This window comes from Macaca thibetana, chromosome 3, assembly GCF_024542745.1.
Source record: "Macaca thibetana thibetana isolate TM-01 chromosome 3, ASM2454274v1, whole genome shotgun sequence".
NCBI lineage: Eukaryota > Metazoa > Chordata > Mammalia > Primates > Cercopithecidae > Macaca > Macaca thibetana.
In genome coordinates, this window is record NC_065580.1 from 158,055,003 (window position 1) to 158,076,464 (window position 21,462).

The following is a 21,462-nucleotide window of genomic DNA, read 5'->3' on the forward strand; positions in this document are numbered from 1 at the left end:
GTAGGGACATGGATGAAGCTGGAAACCATCATTCTGAGCAAACTATCTTAAGGACAGAAAACCAAACACCACATGTTCTCACTCCTGTGCTTTTGATACTAAGTGCCAATATTTCAATTTTTCTCAAAAGAGGGCCAGTCCTGATAAATATTCTACCTAGAGAATGTTCTTTTAAGGGCTAAAGGAAATGCAAAAGCCTAAATACAAAGCAAGTGCCCCTGCCACTCCTAACAGCCACAATCCCCACGGAAACATTCACTTTCATTAGATGGAGAGGAGTTTCTCTTACTTCGTTCCTCGAACCACTGTTTATGGGGGCACTGCCGATTACCAGACACAGGTGACAAAAAGGTGAATGAGACTGGACCCCATGCCTGCTTCCTGGAGCCCACATTCCACGGAATGAGATCGTTATCTTGAAATGCTGATTGCTTTGCTTTCTTTTTCTGCACTTCTTACCTGTCTCTTCAACTGGGGCATCCATTGTCTTGCAGGAAAAGGAACACTAAAAGTTTAATTTGACTCACAGTTCATGGTCTTGAATGCGGGGCTTCCGAATGCAAGGCAGTGCGTTCAGCGCCTAAGCAAAGCATCTAGTTCTCAGGACCTGTAAGTATTAAACCCATATGGAATGAGTCTTAAAGTTATGAAGGCTGTCTTTGTAGCCCTTGAAACCAACTCCACCTTTTTAAACCAATCCAGACCTGACTCTGGTGCTGTCCATCGGAAAGACCACACGACTAGGATGTCACCTTTAATTTACATCATGGTGGCTTCACCCCTCTTCAGTGCCTCCACAGAACCTTCTAGCATACAGGCACCCTCCAGTCTAACTTGGATAACTCTTGGGATAAACACCTCTGTTTTTTACAGTCAGAACCGTGGTGGTTTCTTAATTGTAGAGCCAAAGCCGTGGCCTTGGTTCAGGTCGGCCACATCCTGTGGAATGAAACACCCTGCACGGATGAGGAAGGGGCCCATCCCAGCTCCCTGGCAGCCCCGATCTGCAGGAGAGGCAGCGTGGGGGTGGGTAGGGCTGACAACATGCTTCCCCTCCCCCAAGTGTGGGTGCAGCACCAACCAGTCTGATGAAGTCTCATCAGACCCACCACACCCACCTCTGAGCTCTTCTTTAGGCTGGTTCCTTTACCTGGAGAGCCCTTCCTGCCATGTCTACCTCCTGCACGAATCCCATGCATTCATCAAAGTCTAGCTGAGACACTTCCACGACACTTTCCCAATCACGCCTTTAAACCCCCACTGCACCATTGTCGTGCCTACGTTGTTTTCAGGTTGGGGTTGCCATGGTGATTTTCCTACTTTACTTGTGGGAGGGGATTTCCTTAGTTACCCCAGAGCATCCGTGTCTGACCCTGAGCTGGGGAAAATGCCCAGTAAAAGGACTTATCTGTGCCCCTGCAGTTGCCTTAGACTCAGCCCCACAAGACGCTGTCTTAGACTGCAGGGCTGAGAGTAGAGTGTAGGGAGTCTATGCTCAACTGTGCTGGCTCACACTGGGCTGCTGACATGGTGATACAGTGAGAGAAGCAAAAATTACCCTTCACATTGTGAACTGCCCACATTGCCAAGCATAGAGACAACACAACAATGTTCCTAAAAGCTTCCATTTTCCAAATGCTCCCAGTGCACAAGGCAGTTTATAAAAACTATATAATTCGACTCTCACATTAACCCTGCACTGCTCATTCAATCATCACCACCATTTCACAGTTACGAAAACCAAGGTTTGGGAAGGTCGCATGTCTTGCCTGAGGTCTCGTACTGCTCATTAGGGTCAAGGCCAGAGTCTCAACTCAGGTCCTGCTTCCCAAACCCATGCTTCACCCTAAATTCCCTAAAACTACGTTGTAAAAAAAAAAGCGATCATATAGTTTATGTAAAAAATGGTATCAAGTGGGTTTTCTTTCATTAACTCATGCGAAAGAAGAGGGAGATTTTAGAAATGACTTTACATAATTGTAATAGTAATGACGTCTTGTTCAAATCCCTGCTTCTCATCTGGCTGCTCATTGGAATTGCCTGGAGAGTTGGTTCAAACCAGACTCTGATTCTGCACATCTGGGATAACCCCTGCTTCCAAGCGATTTCCATGGGCTGCCAGGTTTGGGGCCTCCAGTGCAGGTTGCCATTTGGCCCAGAGAGCCGACCTGACCAAGCTGAGGCTTTATTCTTTTTAGGAGACCACTAGCTGAGGGTCCGTGACTGTTGGGACTTGAGACCCTTCTCATCTCCCCCAAGACTCAGTGGGATGGGGCTGCTGTCCCAGAGCTGACTCCAACATGCCGGCCTTTTGGAAATTTGCCTGGAGGCTGCACTGAAGGTAGGTGCCTCTTCCCTCCCCTCATCATTGATTTCTTTAACTTAAAAACACTTTTTTGGGGGAATCTCGTATGTTACAATCTATTAAATATTTCCTTCCTCTCTCCTTCCCTGGGTGGAGTAAATGTATATGGGAAAGAGAATGCCAGAGCAGGAGTAAGGAACTCTGGATTTGCTAAGACATCCGGATCTACAGCAGGCCCAAGGTACCCTGATGTACCCAGGACTAAAGACCCCTGGATGTGCATTTGAATTAATGCCTTTGCACAGTTCTCGTGGTTTACACGGCCTCAGAAAAGCAGATTTTGAACACTCCATTTCTTCTTGTGTAAATGGCACAGCATGTCCCCCCTGCCCAACTCACTGGGTTACTTGGCACAAGAAAACCATAAAAGTGCTTTGAGAAATATGAGGCCTATTGCAATGGAGGGTGGGATTGGGAGCCACATGGCTGAATGGGACTGGCATGGGCTTGGGGTACAGGTGGGGTAACCCAGTCCTCTGGTTTGCCTGGGACAGTCATTGTTCATACTAGTGACCATTCAACTCTCAAAACTGAAAAGGATGTGGCTAACTAAGCCCCAATCCTTGGAATCCTGGTCCAATCTCACTACATCTTGGTTTCCTACTCTGAAATATGCAGGTCATATCCATGCATTTAGAGACAGATTGTGAAAGTCAAAAGAAATTCCAACTGAGAGCTCCACGTAAACTGGAAATAAAAATCACACAGTGGGTGTCGTCGTTATCGTGAAGTCTAGGTGGTGTGAAACCAGGCAGCAGTATTTTGTGTGCCCTCTGGAATCCGGTTCTTTACCAAGAGCTGTCCCTTCCTTCTTTCGGATTCCTCCTTCCTCTGGCCCAAGAGACCACTTGCTTTCTTTCCCTGAGCCCCAGTTAGCTTTTCTGAAAAACAGAAGAGTTGGAGTCTGAATTTCCAAGATGCCTCCCGGTGGTAACATTCTATGGTTTCATGATTCTAAAGAATGTTTGGCCTGCTGGTATTGGTTGGTTGTTTTCTTAAGAACAAAGAAAGCCAGGCAACCTAAACATGAAATACAACCCCCGCAATGAATTACATGGGCTTTGAAAAAGGCATTAAGCAAGAATGATTATGTCTAATATTGGGCCTTCTGGCCTTCCCAGGGCCTGGGACCTGGCATCAGATGTCTGAACTTGATATACACCTGCAGGTAGAGTTACGGCTGTTAATCTGCCAAGCCCGTCGTTCAAGCTGTCTGAAAGCATTCTATAAATTTCTCTTAGAAGCCATGTGTTATATGATTCTTTGTTTTCCCAAACAATATTACTGATGTTTCATTTTAACTTACTTCAGCTCCTTGGCCTTGTGCAGAGGGCTTTTTGTTTGGATTTGCTTTGCTTTTGTAGAGTTTCCATGCACTCTCTGGTGATGTCTCCCGGCAGTTACATTAACATTGTATTATGTATTTGGGGGAACATCTTGAGTTTCTTGCATTGTATAATGCAATTATCGAAGGGACATCTGGCTAGAAGATTTACAGATGGGATATGAGGGTGCAGGCTTCTCAGAACTTTGGCTCCAGGTAAGAAATAATAGAAATGAGAAAGAGAGAGAGAGAGAGAGAGAGAGAGGAAGATTGACTCTTTACCTCTTTAATCCCAGGTTAATCAACTTTGGGCAGCATGCCAGTCTAGGCTGGCACCCAGATGAGGGTGGGCTTATGACCCAGGCAGGTGGTCCAACTCCTGGCCATTCCTGAGCCCAGGCTCTGTCCTCCAGAGAGGACCAGTCACCCTGGGTTCCCAGAAGGCCCACACAGGAGGCTGGCCAGGAATCCAGTGGTCAGATTGTTTTTGTTTTTCATCTGCGTCGCTGCCTAGCTCATGGCTGACGGATTGTAGCTGCAAATCCCTACCAGTTCTCCCTGTTTGGGGCAGATGAAGTCTGCTTTGCAAAATACAACGGAACAGACAGACCTGCCCGGGCCTCCTTTCTCCATACGACTTCTGCCTCGATTGGTATTTCTTTGATGCTCTATCCCATGGCCAGTCTGGACCCTCACATCACAAATGGAGCCCACACATCGAGCCCTCTCTGAATGTTGTGTGAGTTCATTCATTTGTTCTTTCGTGCATCTGTTCACAGATGTCAACTGTGGTAACTCGGCTTCTTAAACTCTAGGCTGCATCAAACCCACTCTACTGGTCACAGGAAGTCCAGTTCCTCTGAATTCCTGCTTTGGCTGAGTTGGTTCTGTTTAGGGACCATCTCATCACCTGCACACATGCACAATCTCCATTTCTTTCTGTGCCTACTGAGACATGGAGTTCATTATAAATACACTCCATTATAAAACACTCACACACAAGGCACACAAAGCATTGTGTGTGTGTGTGTGCAGATTTGGCCAGTGGCTTGGGGACCTGGAGCATTTATGCTCCAGCAACACCAACAACTTTGGGAAATGTATTTCTGTGCTTAAAAGCATCCTTCACAGGCCATTTGCTGGGTTCCAGCCTCCCAACTCCCTTCACGGTTTTCAGCTCTCTGCCCCCTTGTCTCTCCTGCCTCACTACTTTGCTCTTTTCCTTTCCTCAAATTCTGTTTTTGTTAGTTTGTTTTGTTTCATTTTTTGAGATGGGGTCTCTCTCTGTTTCCTAGGTTGGAGTATGGTGGTGTGATCACGGCTCACTGCAGCCCTGAACTCCTGGGGCTCACATGATCCTCCCACCTCAGCCTCTCAAGTAGCTGGGACCACAGGTGCATACCACTGAGCCCAGCTAATTTTTGTATTTTTTGTATAAATGGGGTTTTGTCATGTTGCCCAGGCTGATCTTGAACTCCTGGACTCAAGTGATCCTCCCATCTAGACCTTTCAACATGTTGGGATTACAGGCATGAGCCACTGTGGCAGGCCCCTTTCTCAAATTCTTAAGATAATTCCTAATGCCACAATTCAGTGATTTCTTTTATATTGATCCATGTCCTCATATTCTTAATTTCCACCCCAAGCAGCTGTATTGAGATATTAAAGTCATAGATATTTATCTTGCTAATATTTGTGAAGCATCCACTCTTAGGAGAGGGAAGATGACCAGGCCCATCCTCTGTGCTCAAGGTGCCTTCCGTCTCAGATGACAGTGCTTAATCATGGGACTTACGTGCATCCGAGGTGTCAAGACGGGGATGGAGCGGGGGCATCCAAAGTTTTAGTCAGAATGTCAGGGAAAGCTCTGTTAGAGGAAAGAGCCTTTCAGTAGACCTAACAGAGGTTGCAAACATAGAAACGGAGAGTGGGGAAGGGAGAGGGCCCCCACGTGGGGTTCACAGTCATCAGAGCCTCGGAGGCAATGCCATAGATACCAGAAGGTGAGCGGATTCTGGGAATGGAAAGAATGGAGACATTTGCAGCTTCTGGTCTGGCATGTGAAGAGCTTGGACATCATCACTCCTATACACACAGTAAGAAAAGAGCCCGACCAAATCCCAAAGCAGCAATTCTTAGATCTGTCAGGGAGTTGAGGTCACAGAGCAAACCGCTGACCCCAAAACTGGAGAGGCAGACAGGTAAATGCAGAATATCACAACTTATGGGAGCAAAAGTCTCTGTGGGAAGCAGCACTGGGTTCCATTTACCCAGTGCAACATATCTGGTTTTGAATAAAATATTACAAGGGGATCTAAAAGATTAAAAAAAAAAAAGCAGTTAGAAGAGACAGAGCAAGCATCAGAATCTGACTCAGATGTGGCAGAGAGGTTGGAATGATCAGATGGGGAGTTTCAAATAACTGTCACTACCGGGCTGAGGGCTCTAATGGACAAACTGAAAGGGGTGGGAAGCCCTGAAGACAAGGCTGGGGCATAAAATGCAGGCTGGGGCCTTGCGGAGGGGCGCGAGTGCAGGTGGGCGGAAACACACCTGTTCCTGCCTCACGCCTCTCTGGGGAGGCTGTGCTCACCCTTCCCAGCAGGACAACCTCCTCTGTCCTCACGTGCTGTTGGAGACTGGCTGGGTCTGGGCCCTTCTAAGCCACTGATCTCTCTCTGGGTTCCTCTCCCAGCAGCCCCAACACTCGGGTTAACAAGGACAACACCAACAACAACACAGCAAGGGCCTACTGGGCTTGCCTCTGTGTAAGGGCAGGATTGAGCTGGAGTCCAGCTTCCCAGAGTTAAGGGCAGGAAAGGGGGCTTGGTGATCACAGCATGACAGAAGCAATGACTTTTTATTGTTTTAGCAGACAGATGTGAGAACACATCATCCTTCCTTTTTCCTTCCTTCCTTCCTTCAATCACCTAGCATTTACCGACAGGCTATGCTGACGTAAGCTGCTCACTCTCTTAGCAGCCGTGATGAGCACTGCCCGTCAATGAAGGCAATATTAGGAAGATGGTGGCTGGGCCCATAAGGGGGTGTAGATGGGTGCTGTGGGGAGACTAGAGTGCTCAGTGGGAAGAGAAGTCAGGTGGGCCTTGGGTAGGGCCACCAAGGGTAGACCTTGTAGGAAGGCTGGTTCTCTCTTCTTGGAGGGGATGCTGGTTTTGCCTTCCCAGACCTCTTGCCCTCCTTTCTGATGTCAGACCTTGCCTCCCCTGACCATGAGTGTAGGTGGCATAAGACAGCTGGCCATTGTTAGTGATGTGGATTCAGGCACAGCGATACCACCAGACATAAGGCAAAGCAATCAGCAGCGATGCTTGCAATTTCTCCTCTCAGATTCTCTCTGATTCAACCTTCTGCTCTGACATTACAACACAGGATTTAATGGACCCCTAATCCTTGAAGTGGGAGCTTTTCAAATCCAGCCCACAAACACTTCTGCATGCCCACCACCCTGCATAAGGCGTGGGCTGCGTCCCTATGCACGAGGTTTTGGTCATCCACAAAAAAGTGACGGGGGCGCTTGACATCGCTATCATCTCCATTAGACATAAGAGTTCAGTTTCCATTAGAAGAAAGTTAGTCACAACAAACACGCCCTTGCAAAGGTGTAAGCCCAGACCCTGACACTCAGAATGTCCTCAAAGGGGGGATGAATGTCAGCACTACGAGGTGGACCCATAGTGTGGGGCTGGGTGGGGGCTTCAGGTAGAGAGACTACATGGTGAGCCCAGAAAGCAGCTTTGGGTTCAGTGTGCACACGAGCCCACGTAGCAGGTGCAGGAGGCTTCGCTCCATTTATGTGTAAAGTAAGGACACTCCTTGGGCAGGACAGAATCTTTGAGATTTAGCATTTCTGCATTTCTGTTTGCAAACAGGCCTGGGCTGATCTGGATGTTGCTTTACCTGATCCAGGAAAAGACGGTGGCAAAACTGTTGAGAGGAATGAATCAGAAATTGGCAGAATAGATGACACAAAAATCCAAGATCAAAGCTCTGATGCTATCACCCTTTGGATGATCCTCCACGAGAGAGGAATGGAGGACATTACTATGAATGATTTAAGAGATACATGGTTCTGAAATTGACACGGCCTCTTTTGTTCAAACAGAATGAACTTCTCAGGGCCATCGTCCATCACCAGCCCTAACTAGGAACTTCCAAGCTTGGGCACAGGGTCTGTTTGTTGAACGCTGTGTTCGGGCTTTGTTTTGCCATGCCTGTCTGCATGAATGGAGGTCAAGGCTGACCCCGTATGAAGCCTACGCTGTGAAGACATCCAGGAGAGCCTTACCTGGTCTCCCAGGAAGTGACAGGAGTTTAGAATGGAGGAGAAGGTGCTAGTGCGCTTCCTTTTTAGTTTTGAAAAAGGCGTGTGGGCTGGGCATTGGTCTAGAACCTGGTCCCGGGCTGCCCGGGGCTGCTGCTGTGGCCGTCTGACCTCCTATAAGCCGTAGGACTTTCCTAAACCTCAGTGCAATCATCGACCAAAGGGATAGTAACTGTGGCCCTAGCCTATGTCATTGGGTTTTTACCGGAATAGAATAATGCTGGGCTTACTATTTGGTTAGATGGTTGGGGATATTTTTGTCAACAGCTCAGCTTTACTTTTTTCTCACTGGAGTGACCTCACGCTTGCGAATGGCTTTGGAGGTGGTATTCTCGGTAAACCGAACAGGATCTGTAGGACTGAGCCAGTTGTATTTGCACTGTGTTGGCTCCTGGCTGCCTGTGGGGGTGGCTGTGTCTGGCTTCTGCGAGCCCTGCCCTCCTCTCCACCCAGCCTGAGGTCTGAGGCTGTTAAACCACAACAATTAGAGGGCTAGTTTTATGGGGAGGCTCAGATTGTTCACTCACTTCGCCTGGGTAATTACAGTGAAGTGGAAGCTGGCGGTCGGCTCTCGTAAGAGTTTGGATTTCCAGAATCAACCATGGGACTTTCTCCCTGCAGATGTGGACCTTCCTGGAGCCCAGAGGTCCCCCCAGACAACCCAGTACCTCTCGAATGTTCTCTGATCTGTATCTGACACCACCTCCACGTGACTTCACAATACTGGGCTTAACGATGTCATGGTCTGCCCAGGATTCGGAAGATATTTTGATAATCACAAAACACGAACTAGGGTGCTTAGAGTTATAGTCCTCAAAGTGGCCACATCCAAGCTAAAATGCTTTCAGGGATAATGAGAACCACCTCTCCTGATTCTCAGTCTTGCCGTCTCAGGGCAGGGGAGACATTGCCATCACGATTCACATGGGAAGATGTCTGAGGTGCTTTCATCCTTCTCCCAGGGCAATGGTTTTCTGTAGAGGCCTTGATCAGGTAAAAGGATATCCTGGTTATTTAATAAATTTCATGGAACTTCCCACCACACATTCCAAAGCAAACCAAAGCCACTAAAACACGAGAAATGATTGTATGCCATAGGAAAGGCGGCTGTCACGAAGTCAAGTCCCAGAGAGGCGATTTCTACCAAGAAGGTAGGAAGAGCACTGGGTTTCTTCTTATCAGGGGGATGAACCCCCCTTACCCCTGCCCTGTCCCTGACACCTGGGCCGTGAATGAGGTGCAGTCATGGCGGGGGCTGAGTCGTAGGAAGGCAGAGAGCTGAGCGGCAGTGTAGGTTCTGACATTTCCCAAAAGGAGAGACTCGGGGATGCAATCTAGTTGGAAGAAATGATTAAGTTTACGTATCATGTTGGCAAATTCTTACTTAGCTTTGATAAAAGAAAATTTTCAGCTGAATTAAATTTAAAGGAGTTTAATTGAGCAATGAACGATTTGCAAATCGGGCAGCCCCCAGAGTCACAGCAGAGACTACCATGCAGCCACGTGGTGGAAGAAGATTTACAGACAAAGAAAGGGAAATGATATACAGAAATTGGAAGTGACGTACAGGACAGCTGGATTGGTTGCAGTGGTGGTTGCCTTATTTGAACACAGCCTGAAGACTCAGCAGTGTATGAGTGGTTGAAGTACAGCCGCTGGGCTTGGCCAAGACTCAGCCTGTTACAGATACATTCTCCTAGGTTTTCAATCTTGCCTACCTATTAAGCTAGGTTGCAGTTCGTCCACAAGAACTCAAATATAGAAGTATGGAGTCCTGGCTGGGCGCAGTGGCTCATGCCTGTAATCACTTTGGGAGGCCAAGGTGGGTGGATCACCTGAGGTCAGGAGTTCGAGACCAGCTTGGCCAACTTGTGAAACCTCGTCTCTACTAAAAATACAAAAATTAGCTGGGCGTGGTGGTGTGTTCCTGTAATCCCAGCTACCTGGGAGGCTGAGGCAGTAGAATCACTGGAACCTGGGAGGCGGAGGCTGCAGTGAGCCGAGATTGTACCACTGGATTCCAGTCTGGGTAACAGAGCAAGACTCCATCTTAAAAAAAAAAAAAAAAAAAGTACAGGCTCCTTCTCAGGCCATATTTAGTTCACTTTAACAGCTGTTTTGTTTCAGATTAAATAAATGAGTAAGATGCTTTAATCCACATTTTCATAGGATTGAGAATATCAACTCTTTATCAAACAATGTTATTTTCATCACCTCAAGGGGTGGCTTTGAGGCTGCTGATGGAAATGAAGGCAGGAACTAACATGTCCCCAAGCTTCCTTGGCTGGATAGCTGGAGGTAGCCTCTCACTTCTCTCCTGAAGCTGGCGAATGGCACACCTCAGACAGCTGCCCTTGTGTCTCTCAACCTGTCCCTTTGCAAGGACACGCTGTCAATCACAATCCCTTACTCCCTATGTTTTCTGACCTCCCTCCATACTCCATGAAAGGAGTCTGGATTTTTATCCAAGTTCTATCACTTGACAGCTGTGGGTGACCTTGAACAAGTCACTGATGCTCTCTCAGCCTCAGGTTCCTTATTTATAAAATGGGAATCAGAACACTCCCTACCTAATAGGGTAATGATCAGATTAAATAAGACAATATTCGGAAAGCAGCTGCCACAGCGCCTGGCATATTTAAAATATTCTCACTATTGCTGTCGTCATCATCATCACAGCAGCAGTAGTAGTAGGTATTCGTATGTGTTTTTGCAGCAGAGGCTAGAGTCTCAGAGGGTCTTTAACATGCTCAGAGGTATTAAAGCATTGCCATCTTTGCTGGAGAAAAGGACTGATCTTTTGTGTTTTGTTATCTAGTTAAGTTCAAAAATGCCTACCTGAGATCTGGGGGGGTGGGCGGTGCACCCTTTTAAACTCTGAGAAATGCAAATTAATTATGACAGCAAAAAGACTACCATCCTAGTCAGAGTGAGCTAGGCTTATTGTGCTGTAACAAACAACCCTAAAATCTTAGTGCCATAATATGCAACAGCTGATTTCTTGCTCGCTGCAAGCTCATCACAGGTCAGCAGTGGCGGAGTCTGCGCTCTACCCCGTGCAGGGACCCTGGCTCTGCTCTCCGGAAGTTTGCTGGTTGCCATCGGGGAGAAGAGTGAGACTGGGGAATGGCTCAGGGGCGTTTCACTGCCTCAGCCTGGAGGCGCAGGTCAGTTCCGCTTGCATTTCATTGGCCAGTACTGGTCACATGGGCTGAGAATTCCAGGTTCCTATCGCTCCGGGAAGGAGCCTGAAACTGGCCGGCTCTGAGCTCAGTTCATCCTTAGCACATCCGCGAAGGGCACAGCAAAGACTTTAGGCAGCGCCAGAGGCCACGTGGCCAGAGGTTTTGTTTAGAGTAGGAGCTGACAAACATTTTCTTAAGGGGCCAGAGGGTAAATATTTTAGGCTCTGAAGGCCATGTGGTCCCTGACACAACAACTCAACTCTAGAAAGGAGCCTAGGCAATATGTAAACAACCGGACCTGGCTGAGTGCCAGTGAAACCTCATTTGCAGAAACCGGTGGGCCCTGCAGACCCTGGTTTACAGCAGCCCAGAGCATCCCTTAGAAAACCAAAATCGTATTTTTAATAAAAACATCATATTCCAAGTGATATCCCTCAATTTGCCAGATGAATAGGGCTGCTGTGAGTAGATGAGGATAACGTGAGGGGTATTCAAATGACCACAGTTACCATCTCAGTGACAGATGTGAACCCAAAAGTATCGGGGACATGTCTCAGTCAATTTAGAAAGTTTTATTTTGCCAAGGTTAAGGACGTGCCCGTGACACAGCCTCAGGAGGTCCTGAGGACACATGCCCAAGGTGGTCAGGCACAGCTTGCTTTCATACATTGTAGGGAGACATGAGACATCAATCAATATTTGCAAGATGTACATTGGTTCTGTCTGAAAGGGCCGCCAACTCAAAGTTGGTGGCAGAGGCAGAGTGATTTCCAGGTCATAAGCACATGTAAACATTTTCCAATTGGCAATTGGTCGAAAGAGTTACTATCAATAGAAAGGAATGTCTGAGTTACGATGCAAGGTTGTAGAGACCAAGGTTTCATCATGCAGAGGAAGCCTCAAGGTAGCAGGCTTCAGAAACAAGATATTGTACATGTGTCTTATCAGACTTAAGGTCTGTGTTGATGTTGGGTGATGAGGCATGTCTGACCCCCGCTTCCCGTCCTGACCTAAACTAGATTTTCAGGTTAACTCTGGAAGGCCCTTGGCCAAGAGGTGGGGTCCATTAAGATAGCTGTGGGGCATTAGAATTTTATTTTTGGTTTATACAATGATGACTAGCTTCTATTCTTGCCCCATAGATTCTTAAAGTACTTCCGTTATTCCAATGACTTTTTTTTTTTTTTTTTAGAAAAAGAAGTAAACGATCTCACTGTTTTGGAACTCTGAGTTTCTAATTTGAAACAGCAGAACGGGATATTTAAGAGCAGAGGAGAAAAGTTAGCAACTGCTGAGTCTTCTTTAGCATAATTCATTTAACATATAACCCAGGTAGCCCTTATTTTCACATATTTTAAGTGTTCTAGAAACGCCTTTGGAAGCTTCTTCAAAGAGAAGCCAAACTTAGAAATTCCTTTTCTCTCTCTCTTCTTCCATAAATACCCCAAAGCGGCCACTGCACCAAGTGCTGTTCTAGGCGTGAGGATGTCAGAAGAGAGGCCCAGTGACAAGGTCGATGTTTCCATGGAGGTCACAATTCAGGCAATAAGTGCACAAACAAACAAGTAAACGCAGCACATTTAAATACCAGTGAGTGCAATAGAAAACAACTCAGTGAGAGGGAGGGTGGTGTAAGAGTGGATGGCGTCCATGAGGAAAGCAGCATCTGTTTCTAAATGTGAGGCTGCCAGTGTCCACCTGCAGAAAAGGCCGTCCTTCTGGCTAAGTTGAGCAGAACAGGATTTAATGCAGGGTATTAGGTGCTTTCAGAATCCCTCAGAAGGCTAGGCCTCCGCAGCAGCTCCCCAAATCATACCCCAGTGGGCTGCTGGGAACTGTGCTCACAGCTGCTGTCAGGAAAGTCAGGAACCACTAGCTGGGGTAGTAGCCACCAGCTCAAGAATGTGTGACAGGGCGGGGCACAGTGGTTCACACCTGTAATCCCAGCACTTTAGGAGGCTGAGACAGGCAGATCACGAGGTCAAGAGATCGAGACCATCCTGGCCAACATGGTGAAACCCTGTCTCTATTAAAAACAAATATTAGCTGGGTGTGGTGGCACACGCCTGTAGTCCCTGCTACTTGGGAGGTTGAGGCAGGAGAATTACTTGAACCTGGGAGGCAGAGGTTGCAGTGAGCCGAGATTGCACCACTATACTCCAGCCTGGTGACAGAGCGAGACTGGCTCAAAAAAAAAAAAGAATGTGTGATAGGCCAGGCACAGCAGCTCATGTCTGTAATCCCAGCACTTTGAGAGGCCAAGGTGGGAGGATAGGAGGATCACTTGAGCCCAGGAGTTTGAGACCAGCCTGGTCAACATAGTGAGACTCCATCTCTCTCCACACACACACACACACACACACACACACACACACGAACGTGTTACAGGCTGGATCCAGGGGTCTGGGAGCAGTCTGCCCGTAACCATGGGAACTGCCTCATGACACTCACAAAATGAAGACTCTCGACACTGTTGTAGGAACCCGCAGTGCTGCCACAGCTGGGCCACCCAAGAGCAACAGCCAAGAAGCAGCAACAGAGCCGCCTGCTTCCACTGACCTCCACCATCCAAACCTCACGCAAGTGCATTGAGTTGGGGGGCCTACTCTTCTAGAGTCCTCGCAGGGGATCAGAAAATACAATGGTAGCTTTCCCAGCATATCAGCTCCCTAGAGCTGCCATAACAGACTGGGTGGCTTAAACAACAGACATTTGGCCTGGTGTGGTGGCTCACACCTGTAATCCCAGCACTATGGGAGGCCAAGGCGGGCGGATCATGAGGTCAAGAGATTGAGACTATCGTGGCCAGTGTGGCGAAACCCCGGCTCTACTAAATATACAAAAAAATTAGCTGCGTGTGGTGGCACATGCCTATAGTCCCAGCTACTCGGAGGCTGAGGCAGGAGAATCGCTTGAACCTGGGAAGCGGAGGTTGCAGTGAGTCGAGATCGCACTGCTGTACTCCAGCCTGGTGACAGAGTGAGACTGCATCTCAAACAACCACCACCACCACCACCACAACAACAAAACAGACATTTTTTGTCTCATCATTCTGGAGGGTGGAAGTACAAGATCAGAGTGTCAGCTGGGTTAGTTTTCCTGAGGCTGTGAAGGAGAATCTCCTCCAGGCCTTTTCCCAGCTTCTGCTGGGTTGCCGGCCATCTATGGTGCTTCTTGGCTTGTAGACACATTGCTCTGATTCCTGCCTTTGTCTTCACAGGGTGTTCTCCCTGTGTTCGTGTCCATGTCTAAGTTTCCCTTTTTTATAAGCACACCAGCATGTTGAATTAAAGCCCACCCTAATGACCTCATCTCAACTAATTACATCTGCAGTGACTCCATGTCCAAATACGGTTTCATTCTAAGGTACTTGATGTTAGGACTTCGGCATGTGAAACCTGGGGAGACATGACATCCAGCTTCCTCAAGGCAGTCGGAAGTGGCCTTGGAGGAGGATAGAATGGCTGGTGATTAAAGTCAACACACTCCACCCCAGGCCAGAAGGGTGGGGCCTGGAGGTGGATTCAGCAGAGGGAACCTCTGGGGCCAGAGGCCTAAAGAAGACCCAGTGTCATAAGAAGAACTGAAGAGAAAACTTTGGGCATAGGGAGGATGAACTAAGCAGATGAGGAGTGAGATGGGGTTGGAGAGGGAGCTAGGGCCATAGGATGAGGGCTGTGAGGCCACTTAAGCCTCGAATTTAACTGCATATGTGCTGGGAAGCCAGTGGGGGCTTCTGAGCTGGAACTGATGGGACTGGGTGTACCTTCTGGGGAGGTCAGTGGCTGCTGCATGGGCCAGGGGCTACAGCGGGCCCAGCAGGAAATGGGAAGGTTGTTCAGGCAGCTGCTGTAGGTGTCCCCAGGAGAGACTATGGTGTCTTGGACCAGGGGGAGCAATAGGGCAGAGAGAGGGGGATGGATCTGGGGCGTTTTGGTGACAGCTGTTTAGACTTGCAGTGGGTAAGCACACAGGCCCACGCAGATATGGTCATTGTTGAAGCTGGGCTGATGGCATCTGCAGACACCCTAGAGCTTTTTAGCTGACGTTTGAATACTGGGATGACACCTACAGTGCAGGTGGGCAGATTTCTGTCTGACTTCTAGTGACCATACTTCTCGAATCCCAGATCAGGGCTCACTCTTGTGAGATGTCTCAGCTTTGTGCTGGCCAATGCAGTGGGAGAGGAAGTAGACAGAGTAATATTCCCAAAGCTGCAAATGTGTCACCTGACACAGCAGAAGGAACTTTGCAGACGTGATTGTGTGAAGGATCTTGAGGCGGGTAGATGGTCTTGGGTGATCTGTGTGGGCCCAGTGTAATCACAGACTTTATGAGGGGAACTTGGGAGCGTCCAAGTCAGAAAAGGTGATGTGACGATGGAAGGTGGAGAAAACTTGGGTTTTGCTGCTGCCTTTAAAGATGGACAAAGGGGCCATGAGCCAAGGAACGTGGGCAGCCTCTGGAAGCTGGAAAGGCAAAGGAACGATTCACCCTTAAAGCCTCCAGAAAGAACCAGCTCTGCCAACACCTTAATTTTAGCCCAGTGAGGCTGATTTTTGAGCTTCCAGCCTCCAGAGCTGTAGGATAGTACCTTTTTTTTTTTTTTTTTTTTTTTTTTTTTTGAGACAGAGCCTTGCTGTGTTGCCCAGGCTGGAGTGCAGTGGTGCGATCTCGGCTCACTGCAACCTCCTCCTCCCAGGTTCAAGTGATTCTTCTGCCTCAGCCTCCTGAGTAGCTGGGACTACAGGCACGTGTCACCACGCCTGGCTAATTTTTGTGTTTTTATTAGAGATGGGGTTTCACCATGTTGGCCAGGCTGGCCTCTAACTCCTGACTTCGTAATCTGCCCACCTTGGCCTCCCAAAGTTCTGGGATCACAGACATGAGCCACCACGCCCAGCCATGTGTGGTTTTAAGCTGCTAACTTGTAGTGGTTTTCAGGAAACTAATACGGGTAGAGAAAAGGGAGGTAATAGAAGTCAATTCACCAAGAAACAGTAAAATGAATCGAGAGATTTTGCAGGGGCCCATGTGCTTCTTGCATGTGCCAGTCATCTTGGTCAGTGACAGGTGTCAGGGAGAATGGTGGGCAGGTTGGGTTGCGATCTCTGCCTGGAAGAACTTCATTGTGAGTTTCCCAGTGAGAGAGAGACAAAGAACTAAGCCAATCATGCACCACTGGATGATTTATTGTTTTTTTGTTTTTTCTCTCTAGATAAACAGAATATAATTATAGAAGCAGGCATGTGTTAGCCTAAGCTTTTGTTAATCACACCCAAGTTATATTTTCTTCAGCTTGCAAGCTCCGTTGCCACTCCTCATTAGAAAGGAGTACATCTGAGTTGTACTTCTAGGCAGGTAGGCGCAAGGCCTTTATGTCTGAGGTATTGTGTTTCTAGCGAACTCTAATCTGCCTTCCCTGCGTGATGGAGAGCTGGAAATGGAGCGAGAAGGGGAAAGGTGCAAGCCAATGGGGAAAGTTCTTATTGTCACAACAGGAGGAAACATCAGCTTAGACCTGGCTCATTCTTTGGGATAGAATAACACTGGTAATAGTTGAGTTTAAATTTCAGTATAATTGAGTTTCAGCCTAGCTCTGCGTGGTTGGAAAAATGTAATGAAGTTGCTGTGTATAAACTGGTCCATTGAGTTTTATTTTAAAATCTTCTTTAAACATATTTAGCAATTTAAAAATGTATTTGGAATATATCTGTGACCTGTCTGTGTACATTTCAGATTGAATGAAAAGGGTCACCCTTCCTGTCAAAGTTTCAAGATTCCTGGTAAACGCTGACATCCTCACTTTTTTTTTCCCCTCCAGTTGATTTTTTTCTTAGATAAGCCATTCCCTAGTTGAGAAGGAAGACTTTGTTTTGTCTTCATGTGCAGAATCCTTTGGCCTTTGTTTGGCATTGAGTCGGGCTCTCCTCTCTGAGTGACGAGGCTGTGTCCCTCAGAAGACCAGGGCCTCGGGCAAATCTGAGCCCACTTAGGCATCAGACAAATGCTGTGGGTTAGGTGTGATTATCAGCATGTAAAGCGCATACAACACTTATTGGTCCTCACCCAAGGTATTTTGAGAGCCACTAATTTGTTTAATATCACTGGAGACTGTTTTAGAGCAAGCATTTCAACAGACTTGAATTTCCTTTGGAAAGAAAGTGGAGTAATATGGTTTTCTGGAGGGATTTATTATTCTTGTTGAGATATTTGAAGACCCACGTCAGGTCTTATACTCTCCAGGAAGTTCTCCAGGAAGGTAGGACCCCACAATAAAGAGCTGTTGGTCCACAGTGAACCCTGAGCTGGGACTTTCTCCACGACTCACCACCTCACTCTCAGCCTCAAGTTACTCATTAAAGGTCTTCGCTGGCTGTCTGGTTGGGCCACATGCCTTGCTGGTCACTCACATGACATCCTCACTCTCCTATTGCAATTGGAGTGGCTTAAAACAACACCCATGGATCATCTCACAGTTCTGTAGGAGAAACCCGGGCGCGGTGGGCTCAGGGTCTTGCATGTCTGGAATCAAGCTCTCAGAAGGGCTGTGTTCTCTTTTGGAGGCTGTATGCATTTCCCGTGCTGCTGTAACAAAGTGCCACAGCTGGGTGGCTTCAAACAAAGGACATTACTTCTCTCCCAGTTCTGGAGGCTGGAAGTCTGAAGCTAAGGTGTGGGCAGGGCCCTGCTCCCTCTAAAGAAGAGTCCCTTCCTTGCCTCTTCCAGCTTCTGGTGGCTCCAGGCATTGCTTGGTTTGTGGCTGCATCACTGCATTCTCGGCCTTCACATGGCCTTCCCTCTGTGTCTGTGTCTTCTCTGCTCTTATAAGGACGCTTGTCATTGACTTTAGGACCCATTGTGTAATCCAGGGTGATCTCATTTTGAGATCTCAAACTTAGTTACATCTGTCAACTCTCTTTCCAAATAAGGGTCCAAGGGTTAGGACAGGGATGGTCTTTTGGGGGCAACCATTCAACCCACTCCAGCTGCCTTGCTTGGGGGAGCTACTGTTAAAAACTCTCTACTCAAAGCCTCGCAGGGGTTTTACCAAGACATCTTATCATACTCATTTTAACATGAGTCATGCCTGAAATAACTGCAGTGTAGAAAAGCAGCATCTTGAGAAACATAACAAAGAATTATGTTCTGTTCAGTGGAAAACGGCTCAGGGCAGTGGTGCAAAACCCAGGTTAATCATCTCCGAGGTTAACTTAAGTAGCACCTCCTAGGATGTTTGCTTTGGAAGGGGTTGCACTTGAGGGTTGAGCTTAAATTGCTTCTTCATCTCTGATGATCACTCCATTGCTTGTTTAAAAGGCATCAGTACTCAGTCAAGCTAGCTGGAATGGGTTGAATTGTGGCCACCCCAAAAGATACGCCCACAACCTAACCCTTGGACTCCGTTTGAAGTTTGGGAGTAGGAAGGAAACCTTTCTTCCATGTTGAGCTGTTATAATTTCTAGTTTTACTCTGATAAGCCCTGTATAATAAGCCCCTGAAGACTCTGAGACTTACCGTCTACTCATTCCTAATCATGATCTGAAAAACAGACTGTCTTTAGAAAAAACAAGAGTTGGTTTATAATTTGTGCTTCTACACATTGTCCTCCCACCTGGGAGCAAGGGGGCTTGGCCAGCAGACAGGACTGGTGTGTGTACTTATGACGGGCATAGGAGAAGAGGCAGGTGGCAATCCATAGCTCCTGTATCAGTTTGAATCCTTCGTCACGTGTCCCTTCCTGTTGGTAAACAGAGATAACAGCCTAATCCTGGGGCTGCTGCGAATGACACTGCCACAGCTCCGGGCACCTGCCAGCCAAGGACAGATGGCGACCACTGCCACCCACGGGCTGTCCCAGGGAGAATTTATGGTGAGACTCCTGGGGTCCGGGAACATCCATCCATGGGCTGATGTTGAGGCTATGCACCACCTGGAGGAATCGTAGAGTCTTTCTATCAGTAACATCCCCATTGACACCTAGCTAGATCCTGGCCTCTGCTCCTACTCCACCATGTCCGTCCCCTGCTCCACCATCCTACACCCCAACGATGTCAACATTCCTCTCCCTGCTCCCCCTTGGCCTCAAAGTGTGTCTGGCAAAAAGCAAGTCCAGTCATGACTTTCCTCTGCACAGAGCAGTGACTGTCAACCCACTGACAGGCAAAGTCAAGGTGCTCCTGGTGGCCGTCTGGCTTCAGTGTACCTGCCTCACCTCTCACCTGCTCATCCTCATTTACTCCATGTCCGCAGCCACATGGCTCCCAGGCTCAAGCTGGCCCTACTTCCCCCTAGGCCCTTCCCACTCCCTCTGCCTGGAAGGACCATTTTCCCCCCAGGTAACCACAGAGCTCCCTCTGCACCTTCCGTCCCTGTTTGCTCTAAGATCACCTTTCCAACAAGGCAGCCCCTCCTCCTGCCCCTCCCCAACTGGCTTTACCCCATAACGCTTAGAGTTTCCTCATCAGTTTCCTCTCTGTCTCCACCTGTAGAGTGGAAACTCTAGGGAAGAAGGGATTTTTTGGGTTTTATTTTGTATTTGGCAGCTACTTCCTCAGTGCCTACAGTGGTGCCCCGTGCTCCGTAAGCCTGGAGGAATTTTTGTTGAATGAATGAATGAGTGCAGGAAAGAATTAAAAGCAGCATTTGCTAAGTGTCCTGTCAACCCATCTGTTCCGAAATGGCTTTGTCATTTCTGTCTGAAATGAGTCACCTGCTTAGGGGCCTCACGATTCTTCTTTTCTCCTCGCCCACAGAATTTATTTTTTAATGATGAAAGGCTGGATCGTTTGAAATCACTGTGGGATGTGTGCTTTTCTAGCCCCAAGGGTGGTGCTGACCATGTAATTTTCCATGCACCAGTTTAAGAAGGCAGTAGATTTCCACCAAGAAAGAGGAAGGAGCTGGCGGCCAAGTCAGGAGTGGTATTTTACTGGGGAAAAACAGGGGCGGTTGATATACAAAGCAATCTGCAGGCTTGGTGCTGACACCATAGCCTTCCAGCGACCAGGTGCAGAAACTCAATATAGAAAGCTCCAAAAACAGAACGTTTATTACCTATTACCTGAGAAGTATGCACTTTCAATTTACCCTGCCCCAAAATGGATTTCTGGGAAAGCAGCCTTATCTCTAGTGTGGCTTGGTAGCAACAGCTCTGCTTAGTGTCATTATCTGGAGTGCAGCTGTCTACACTCACCTTTTAAAAAGGTGCTTATAACAAACAAGCAGTCTAATTTATTAAGCAAGCTGGCTTGGGCTGGGGAGGAAGGCAGGTGCTTTCATTCAGCTTGCTCACAGGGTATTGTTCTCACAGAGCTTCCCACTTGTTTGTTTTTTATTCCCTTCATTTCCCTGCTTAAGAGAGCTGTTTGCCCGGCACGCCGATTTACAGAACGGGGAGTGATCTGGATTTATCTGTGGGTTCACTGGCCTTCCACAGGGCTTATGGATGGTCTCAGTTTGAGCTGCATCACACGCTGCCCGATGAAATTGACAATATTCGGCCAAACACCAGCTGCGTGTGGTTCAACCTAAGGGTAATTTACAGTGAAGGGCAAAGTTACAGATTTCAAAGCAAAAGACCCAAATTCACATCTGATCACCTGCTGACTGGCTACGTAACCTTGGGAATGTTCCTTGGTTTCTCTGATCATTCCTGGTCCTCATCTGTAAAACAGTTCAGTTAATAGCCAGCTAGGAAGCCATGATGGGAAGCACTTGCAGCTAGTTATATAAAGCACTCAGCACAGTGCCTGGCGCAAAGGAAGCTTTCAGTAAGTGGTAGCTGGTGCTTATTTGTGGCCACGGCTGATTGAGACTGGAAGCTGCAGGGACTCCGGTGCGCGATGGTAGATGCTCCGTGAATGCTGGCAAGAAGAGTGAGCATGGGGTGAGCTGAGAACTCAGAACTCTGCTTCTTAGATGCCTGCTTTGTGTACAGTTTTGCCCTGTCCTAAAGCCCAACATGCACCCATGTTTTGCGTCATTGTTCCTGTTGTATATGTTACTTATCACTCGTCATGAGCTTGTTTATATCCATCCACAGTCAGGGGTTCTCCTCCTCCCTCCTCTGCAGGCAAATCCATGTCTGGCTCTCCGGTGAAGAGGGTGGGGTGGGTGGTGGACCAGGAGGTCCTGATGGGGTTGGCCTCACCTTGCCCTGGGCATTCTGCAGCCTATGGCCTCCCCACAGCCACTTTGCCTTTTATCTCTGGTTTCCCCAGGCCTAGAACAGGATCTGGCT

The 21,462-nt window shown here is 47.9% G+C and overlaps 1 protein-coding gene and 1 long non-coding RNA gene across 3 annotated transcripts in view; one reads left to right on the plus strand and one right to left on the minus strand.

The window, feature by feature from the left end:
- The window catches only part of GET1 (guided entry of tail-anchored proteins factor 1), a 655,129-nt gene that overhangs the window by 437,863 nt on the left and 195,804 nt on the right, over positions 1-21,462 (minus strand). The window lies entirely within an intron of this gene.
- LOC126950707 (uncharacterized) lies at positions 287-3,612 on the plus strand. The gene is made up of 3 exons (XR_007724267.1): positions 287-351; positions 495-609; positions 2,199-3,612. It is a non-coding gene; the product is annotated as an uncharacterized LOC126950707 (long non-coding RNA).